Here is a 10,176-nt window from a genome sequence, read left to right as displayed (position 1 = left end):
GAGTAGCTTTAATCTCCTATTTTCCAGGGGAACAAGTTCCAGAGACCAACAAACTTAATTTTCTTTTAAAGTGTTTCCAAAATCGCCAGTGAGACTACTTGGAATATTCTGTTTGCTTAACCCTATGTTAATTCTTGATTTATGAAATTTTAATCCACTCTTTCCTAATGAATTCATATTATCAGAAATCCGTTTCCAGTCTCCTATTCTGTGTCCCACATCTCTCTTCTCTCTTGTGACTACTTTGGATTGCTCAGGCTGGAGTTAAAACAGTTTTCTTATTCTCTCTTCAGAGCTGCTGGAAATGAGGCAATGATTATTCTCTGAACAACACCCATTGAATATTTGGAGATAGATATGGAATCTTCTTGCAGCTTTTATTAATACAAATTTTTCTTTTAGAGCAATTAATTAATTAAGCAAAAATTAATACAATTTTTTTTTAGAATGGGGTGATCATCCATACATGCTTTTAATGATTGGGGTAGGGCATGGAGGTTCCTTCACCATGTGTTTGAACAAGGTGGAACCCAAGTGTACTAGTATAGAACCTATACTTTGGTGGTATAATAACAGCTGAGAAAGGCTTTATAGCACTGTGTGAATTTCAGATGATCCTCTGCTCAGCTTAAGGGAGAAGGAAATCAGTCCAATGACAGTGATTAGGGAGCCAATATACATATTTGTGGTGATCAAACATGTTAATCTGGATTCTTACCTCTAATGACAAGGCACCATGGTCAATGAGATTAGCCGTGGCCAGAGACTTGACATATATGGTACCTGATTGTGTAACCAAGGGAGAGTGTCTTCATTTCTCAGGTTCTTCTTTCTCTTGGGTGAAATGAGAAAGTCAAACAGTAATCTCTAGGAACTCACCTAGATCTAACAATCTATATCTTGGAAGAATTTCTAGGATGGGCATAGCATGTTCTGCTCCATATCTTGGATAAGCCCAAAAAGGGTGAATTACTTATGGATTGGTGGGGGAAAAGACTGATATCCCATTGGAAAACCTAGCAAGAGAAGACAACATGGTGTCCTGAACCAAGAATCAGGGGCCTGTGACTGAAACTCAATCTTGGCTATTGCATGAACTTAACTGGATGACTTCGAATGAATGACTAAAACATTTGGATCTACACTTCCTCATTACTTATGAGACAATTCAAATTCAGTGATCCTCTGAATGCCTACTGTTGATGACTTCTACACGCTAGTCACTGAACTAGGGGTAGAAAGGTAAATAGGATATGATTTCTCTTTTTTTAAAGATTGATTTATTTATTCATGAGAGACATACAGAGAGAGGCAGAGACACAGGCAGAGGGAGAAGCAGGCTCCCCGCAGAGAGCCCGATGTGGTACTCAATCCATCCTGGGATCATGCCCTGAGCCGAAGGCAGATGCTCAAATGCTGAGCCATCCGGCATCCCAAGGATATGATTTCTAACTCTGGAGGCTCACAGTTTGTTTGGAGAGCAGTAAATAAACCATTACAGTGATTATTTTAAGGGCTATAATAGGATTATGTTCACGTGCTGCCCAAATGAGGAGTTAGGAATTTATAGAGTAGGAGAAAGGACAGGGAAGACTGTGGAGGTCACATTTGGTTCAGTACTCTCAAGACAAGAGGATTGAGAAGAAGGACATTCTAGGCAGAGGGATGAGCAAAGATAGGACAAGGAGAGGACAGGACAAAGAAATCTGGGGCAGTGATTCTGGGTCAGTAGTATAGAGTGAGAGGAGATAAGGCTGGAAAGTGGAAGTGGAAAGAGTGGAAAGGCTGAATGGAGGTTGTACTACACTTGTAATGGACATTTATGCTTTGCAAAAAATTTGAACTTTATCCTGCATGCAATGAAGGATCCATTGAAAGATTTTAGGGCATGATGTGATCTGTGTATTCTGGAGGAGAAAATAGAGGCAAGGGAGGAAGAAAGGCAAGTAAGTAGAGTAATTAGAAATTCTTTCAAACATTCTTAGAAGAGATGAGAGCCTGAACAAAGGTCTTAGCAGAGGAAGTGAAGGAGCAGGCTTCAGGTTGGGAATTGGCATGTAAGTGGAATCAGAATTGGCTACATAATTTGTGGAGCCCAGTGTAAAATAAAATTGAGGAGCCCTTTCTTAAAATAGTTGAAAATTTTAAGATGGTGAGAACAAAGCATTAAAGTAGCCCTTGTAAGCATGGGACCCTGAAGCTGATTTTGAGCAGAACAATGCTTACTTTATTTACTTCCAAATTTATTGTAATCTTAGGGTTTATAAGATTACACAGGTTAAGTGGGCCCATTTTGCAGGTAATTTCATTCTGTTTATTCTGTCACATGTTTAGACTTTTAGCTTATGTAATCTTTTTGAGTTGTCATGCCAGGAGGTAAGTCCAAACAAATGCCCCAAAGTGAGGCTTCCTGGAACCTTCAATAGGTTTTCTGGAGGAAAGTTGTTCTGTAAGTCACAAAACAGAGCAGGAATTTCTTATAGAGAGAGCTAAGAAAAGAGAGAATGAGGTAATGGAATAACATCAAAATAGAGCCTTATGATAGGGTGATGGAGAACTGAGGTTATTTAATCTGGAGACAGACAGAAATAGAGAAGGACTTCATTATAGTATTTGTATCAGTTAGCTATCCCAGAACAACACTGTATGGTAAACCAAACCATCCCCCAACTCAGTGATACACAACAACCATTTATTCTCATGGTCAGGGGGCTGCAGGAGAGTTGTGGTTTAGTTGGTCTACAGTGGGCCCAGGTGGGTGACTCTGCTACAGTCTGATTACTGGTTAGTCTTAAATCCAGGCTGTGAGTTGGATTCAGGTCTGCTCTAGATGTATTTGTGTGTGTGTGTGTGTGTGTGTGTGTGTGTGTGTGTGTAGACTCAGGCTGAAAAGTCAGTATCCAGGGAGTATTCGTTGTTGTTGTTGTTGTTGTTGTTGTTGTTTTGGATATTCAGTATCCTTAAAACTTTGCTCTGACCATCTTTTTATTGCAAATGGAATGAAATTTGCTTGGCTATTTATCAGACACTATGCCTATTTTTGGGTGCCATTGATATATGTGCTAATTTTAAATGGGCTATTATCATGTAGAGTCCCTAGACATCACAAAAGAAAGGTTTGTATATTATTCAACTAAAAGTCCAGTAATGTACCCTCTAGGACCGAATAGAATGATACCACATCTTTGTATTGTGTTGGTTTACTTTTATTGTTATTTTATGATGAGGCACAATTATCCATCTCCCCCTACTTTAAGATTTTGTTGTTTTCCAGAGGAGTCTTGGGACTTTGGCATAGCCCTCCTAACACAATGCTGAGTGGAAAATATTACTAATTAAGGGAAATGATCTTTATGTGCCCATTGCCTTTATATTATTTTATTTATAAATTTAACCTTATCCAAGATTAGCTGTCTTGGGGTCACAACCTCAGAGATTTCCTGGGAATGATCTAAAACTGACCCCAAACAAGAGGGTAAGGAGAGACGTAGGAAGGAGACAGGCCACTCCAGATGCTAGCTGGCAAGTTTAAAAAGCAAAGGAACTTACAAATGAGGCTCTTTGGCTGCAAGAGGAGTGGATCTCCATCCAGGACATGTTCTTGTCACAGCTGTTCCAGAAATGTAGGAGGCCAAGCCAAACTGTGGAAACATATGTAAGGCTTCTATTTGTATACTATCTGTTAACATCCCATTGGCCAAGGCAACTTATAGACCAAGCCCAATGTCAATGGAGCAGAGAAGTAAACTTCACCCACAAAAAAAGGAGGAAGAGGATAAATAGTTGCTGAATAAACTTTCACAGGATTCAAGAAATCACATTTTCTTTCACCAGCTATTGGGGTTGCTGGATAGTTACACCGAGGATCATATTAAAAGGAAGGGGGCTCAAAGAGTCTTGGTTAGGTATATAATCCTTTCTGACAGGAAGCATTGCTCTTTGGTAGAAGGTGGGGGTTTCTGCAGATCTTCAAGGGAGGTTCATTCTGCAGCTGAGGAGCCTTTAGGTGAGGACCCACTGGCAGGAAGGGGCAGGGTTGAAGATAAGTCATGTGATCTTCCCAGATTCCTTCAAGTGTATATGGATCTAACAGTGGTCTCAAGTAGCAATGTCTCAGGATGAGTGGTTGATTCTCAGGGGGAGGAGACACTGAGTGTCTCCTGGCCTCTGTGAGACCACCTCTCTCTTTACTGTCTTTTCTCATGAATCAAAAGTGAAGATCCCTACTGTACTCTATTTTAAATTTGATGGTTCTCATTTTCCAAATCAAATTATTCAGTATTAATGTACATGCAGCTTTGTTTTTGTGTTTTGATATTGTAGTTTATGGTTTTTGGAAGAATTTGCTTGAGGATTTGGGGGGAATCTTTAATATTTTTCTTTAGGATTTAATACCCACAAACTTTTCAGAATTCTCATTCAGATCAAGAAGCAGCTTAGATCTTTGTGAACAAGTTTCCAGTTTGCAATTAAAATTACAAAAGGATGATATTGAAATATGGCAGGTGAAAAATAGTGTGCCAGCTAGTAAATGCAGAAAGGATGATGGAATTAGAAAAATCACGATTTTGCAACCATCATTAGCAATAATTAACTCAGGAAAAATGTCTACTAAAACTAGTAAGTAAAATGTGATGAGGAACAATATATATTTATAGTCTTAAAGTGTGTCCCCACAAATTATTAATTAATTATGGGGGGAAAAATCGGTGAGCACCATCACATACCATGATCTAAGTTAGCACTGCCAGCATCATGTCTCTCTTAATGTGATGCACTAAGAACACAACATCATTTCTGTGATGAGAAAAGGCAAAAGAGGCATAGCCCCAAATAGGGGACTGTCTCTAAAACAGCTGGCCCAGACTCCTCAAAAAAGTGTCAAAAGTCATGAAAGATAAAGGGAAACTGAAAAAACTGTAAAACCACTCTAAAACAAAGGAGAACAAAGAGAACAATGAAGCGAAAGGTGTGAGTCTGGGTTGGATCCTGGGCTGGAATGCAAAACAGCTGTGTTTACAGCTGTAAACACATTATTGAGATCATTGGTGAAATTTGAAGATGGGCTGTGGATTAGCTAGATAGTAGAATTACACCAATGGTTTGTCTCTGAGAGTTTGGTAATTGTACTGTGGTTATGTAAGAGAATGTCCTTCTTTTAGGAAGTACACACTAATTTATTCAGGAGTGAAGGAGCATGATGCTTGTGATTTATTCTCAAATGGGTAGGAAAAAAATGATATATAGAGAAAGGGTGATAAAACAAATGGGTCAGAATTTTTACAGCTTACCCCATTTGGATCTGGGGGTACTGGTATGATCTTGGCAATTTCTCTGGAGGGTTAAAATGGTATCACATTAAAAGTTGTCCAAACAAAAACTTTACCATAAAATGTGAAGGTGCAAAATAAAATATTATGGAGGGTATAATTACAAGATACTGTGTTAACATGAAACCAAAACTGGATATACTTTTAAGCTAAGGCCAGTTAATGACAGTAGAAAAAAATGAAAAACCCTGTAGATTTAGCAAAAAAAAGATTGCCTGGACATAACTGTGTTCTCCCCAGTTTTATGTCCTAGTTCAGCCACTCCTCACTGTTTCAAAGGGAACCATGTATTTCTTTTTAGCTGTGGTAGAGAGAAACTGGATTTTACCTGAAAAGCATCTGAGACTTACCAGAAGAATAAAAGAGTAGAGAAGAAAAAAGAAAGTTTCCTTGTTGGCACTTCTTAATCGCATATTGAGAGAAGAATAGCAACATCTATTGTGGTTGAGGTTCTAGAAATTAGACAAGAAAGTTTGCTGTAATGGAGGGGCGTTGATTTGGAGGGTTTGGTAGCAGTGGAAAAAGTCGAAACAAAAGAATTAATTCTATCGGAAATTATTTCTTGGATCAGATCCTGTGTGAGTGAGCCACGAGCAAAGACTGGGGAGGAGAAGAGTTGGATCATTTTGAAAGGAACATTCATTTAAAGACTTGGATTCTCTTGCTTCTCTCCTGCCTTCAGCTCCCATGTCACCATTTCCTTCAAATCCAGGCAAAACAAGATTGCACCGATACCATCAGGACTTGTGCTTATGAATATTTTACTTATATTTTAAAGTCTGTTCTTTCCCCAAAGTTGTGTGTTCCTTGAGGACTTCTCCCAACTGTCTCACTTTTCAGCAAATGTTGGCAACGATGTTGATAGATATTGCAAAACACTCAAACAATTCATTCCTTGCCTGTTTTTACTTCACACTCTTTTGCTTGTGATGTATAATGTATGGGCTATGTCTATTTGCTTCACCTATTAGCTAACTTGAGCAGAAAGCAGTTACATATATGAGCTTTGTATTGAAAAGAGAGAGCTGGTTCGCTGGACCCGTGTCTTTATTTTTCAGTGCTGAAACCCTGGTTGTCATCTTTGAAGAAGCAGTAGGTGGAGCTACAGGCTTTTTATCTCGAAAGAATTTGTTCAGTAGCTGCCCATTGCTGGAATAACCTGAACAAGCACATATTTCCAAAAATAACAGAGGCATTTCCAAGTATTCCAGAAATATATGCAAGACTGTTTAGTCATTCATAATCACTGCTTTGCAAGTACGAGAGAGATTCTGTAGAAAATACTTCAGAAGCAGCAAAAAGATTCAGAGAATTCCTTGTATTTTTAGAAAAGAGATTCTTTAAAAAATGGGACTCAAGAGGGAGGGAGCAGTACTTACTCTGTTCAATCATGTACCACTGTTTTTTTCCAGGTGGTGAAAGGGCCCAGAGGGGTAACTGGAGGTGGAAAAAAAAATCTTTTCCATTTGCGTCAGAACTCTGAGGAACTCTTCATTTCCCCACTACATGAACTTTTTTGAGGCTCTAAACTGTGGTTTCGATTTTCTCTGAATTACGGAGGGGTGGCCTAGGTTAAGTGATTCTGAGGAGGCCAGGAGGCACTTATAAACAGGTCACTCACAAGGGTCATTCCTCTCACTGGGTATCATGATGTTCTTGACCATTCCCTGAGAGAGGATAAAAAACAGCTTTTCATCACTATGGAAAAGGTAGATTCTCTCTGCATGTAAAAATCACAAACTCTGAGAAAACTCTAATGATTCTCTATATATCCCATGATATATACTGTTGGTTCTCCCTCTCTCTTAATCTATATATATTCTCTCATATAAAAATTTAGGGAATATTCTCTGAGAATCTGATGAAAGAATCTGATGGACCCTAACCCCAGAAAAAAATACACATAAAACAATTTCACATATAATTTATATATATTCATGTTTAATACATATTTCACAGATACATATTTATAAATATACTTAATATGTAATTAATATATTTATATATGTAATTTGCATATGTATATATGAGGGAAACATTTTTTTAAGGCATTGGCTCATGTGATTATGGGGCCTGGCAAGTCCAGGATTCATAGGGTAGACCTGGAAACTGGCATAATTTCTATGTTACAGCCTTTGGGCAGAATTCCTTCTCTGGGGACCCCAGTCTTTGTTCTCAAGGTCTTCAGCAGATTGAATGAGACCCACTCACATTATGAAGGGTAATCTGCTTTACTTAGCGTACTGACTGTAAGTGTTAACCACATCAACAGAACACCTTCACGGCAACATCTAAACTAGTGTTTGAGCATTTGGTTCCCATGGCCTGGCCATGTTGATATCTAAAATTGACTATCACAGATCCCATTGTGATGCTCCATCCTCAGAGGAGCCCCACAAGGAAATGAGGGAAGATACCTCAAGTGCACCATTGCCCTGGCTATTGCACAGAAAGCCACGGGATGATTGCAGTGGAAGATCCGAGTCTTTAAGTCCAGCCTGCTTGCTCTTGTCCACTAATGGAGATGGTAGATTACAACACAAAAGTAATAATGAGATAAAAAATGAGACATTGCTAGATAAAAGGTTGCAAACCCCAGGTGGCTCTGCCTTCAACCTTTCCAGATGCTGTTGTTAATGATGACTTGTGCTTTGGCAAAGAGTAACCATGGAGCTGTATGGCCAGAGAGAGTCCTGGACAGCCAGCCCCATCCTTTATGTTGTGTTCTTCACAGCAAATGCAGCACATCTCTCATTTATAGATGAGAAGAAAAAGCTTGAGACTCAGAAAGTTTCAGTGGGTCATCAGATACTGAGCAGTTGCCATATGCTGGGCATGCTCTGGGTGCTGGGAATATATACAAGCGTTGAAAATGCAGTTTTTTGTTTTTGTTTTCTGTCATGGCTCTAACATTCTAATGGGGTGACAGAAAGCAAAGCAAGGAAATAGACAAATATAAAAGTGCAAGTTGTGGTAAGTGATGGGAAGGAAACTAATAGATGGGCTGAGATAGAACCCACTGGGGAGATGGCGGGAAACTAGGTATTTCACAAGGCAGTCTAGGGGGTGGTGGTGACGTGTAATCTGAAAAGTTAATGAACCTGATGGGTGTGGCTAAACCCTTCACTGATAAGTGATGGCTGGAACTGGGATGCATATTCAGGTATTTTTGACTCCAAGCTATTATTCTTTATCCTAGCCTAGAAGTTGTTAAGTTGCATCAGGCAAAGAAGGTCTGGTATTCCTTCTCAAAACAGGAGAACTGTGAATGCATAAGCAAGGGCAGATATGCACATGCAAATGAAAATGTTTCTGAAGCCCAAGAAAGGAAATGCTAGATCACCTTAAGCAACTGTAGCCAGAGTATTTCTATCACTCTTATTAGGCAGTTCTTCCTCCCTGTAGCCTAAATTTTTCATGCTGTATCTGAAGCCTTTTTCCCTTTGCTTGTCCCTGGTTCATGTGGACAAACATGCTGGTTTTTGCCTTTTGGATAAGAGATGCTTGTCATGCTTCTCACTTGAATTAATATGTCATGTTTCTTTAATTAGCCTGTTCTCCTGGATTTTATTCTCTGGCTATTTAATGATCTTCTAGGCTCTACATATGTGGTGTGGGTTGTCCTTGGGACAATCACACAGGGCACCATTCACATGTAGACATTATAGTTTGATATAATCACAATTAGCAAGTGGTATTAAAGAATCTAGAGGGATTTAGGGTGCACTTTCTCTGCTTTGCACCAAGCAGCATTACCAGCTAGAGGTGGCTGTACTGTCTTAGTTACCAGTCTTCTCTTCTTTTCTTTTCTTTTCTTTTTTGCTTGTCGGTGGGTGTAGGGGAGTTGAGTTTCGTGCTTGGGGAGGGGCGGGGCGTGTCAGGTTAGGTGTTTTAGGGGAGGGGCGTTTGGAGGTGGTTGGGGCGGTGGGGGTGGTGTTTGATTTATTGGGTCTGTCGTTCTTCTTATTTCTGTCTTCTTTCTTCTGTTTTCATTTCGTTCTTTATGTCTCTCTCTTTCTCTCTCTCTCTCTCTTTCCTTTCCCTTCCCTTCCCTTTCTTATCCAGACACTTAGGAAGATAAAAAGTAAGCTCAAGAATCTTTTTTTTTTTTCTCCTCTTGGCACTGTGAAGTTTAGAGACTTTCTTATAGAAAGTATTATAAACAGGCACTGTCCATTTCTCTTCTTTTTACTGATGGCAATATTGATTTTCATTTTGAGTCCAGTAACCTCCTGAAATTATATGTGAAACACAGTTTAGAGTGGTTTAGTAGTTATTTGTGTTATCCATTCCAGCCAATAAGATTACTTTTACTAATGATAATATGAGCAAATAACATTCGGAAAGTAGTCTCACCTAAGAAAGATTGGTACCATAAGCTAAAAGAGGAATGTCCAGTGGGAGAGTCAGTCTGGAGAAGAGAAGATAATGGACAGATAATGTTGTAGGTGCTTCTCAAAACTTCAACCTCTGTGTAGAATTGAATGAGCTAGGGACTTTCCACTTCTTTCTTTTATTAGGTCAATGTCCTCATTGGAAGGGATTCACTCTATCTTATTTATTCTCTAAAAGTCCAAGTTGAAATCTTTTTTTCCAAGTTGAAATTTTTAACTGAATAGGATTTCTTTTTTTTTTTAAAGATTTTATTTGTTCATTCATGAAAGACACACACACACAGAGGCAGAGACATAAGCAGAGGGAGAAGCAGGCTCCCTGTGGGGAGCCCAATGCGGGACTCCATCTCAGGACCCCAGGATCATGACCTGAGTCAAAGGCAGACATTCAACCACTTATGGGCCCAGGTGCCCCATGAAGACAAAAATTTAATCTGATGGTGGGATTATAA

The sequence above is a fragment of the Canis lupus genome, chromosome 24 (assembly GCF_011100685.1).
Source record: "Canis lupus familiaris isolate Mischka breed German Shepherd chromosome 24, alternate assembly UU_Cfam_GSD_1.0, whole genome shotgun sequence".
Lineage (NCBI taxonomy): Eukaryota > Metazoa > Chordata > Mammalia > Carnivora > Canidae > Canis > Canis lupus.
The sequence above is the reverse complement of the archived record's forward strand: the minus strand, read 5'-3'. Positions refer to the sequence as shown.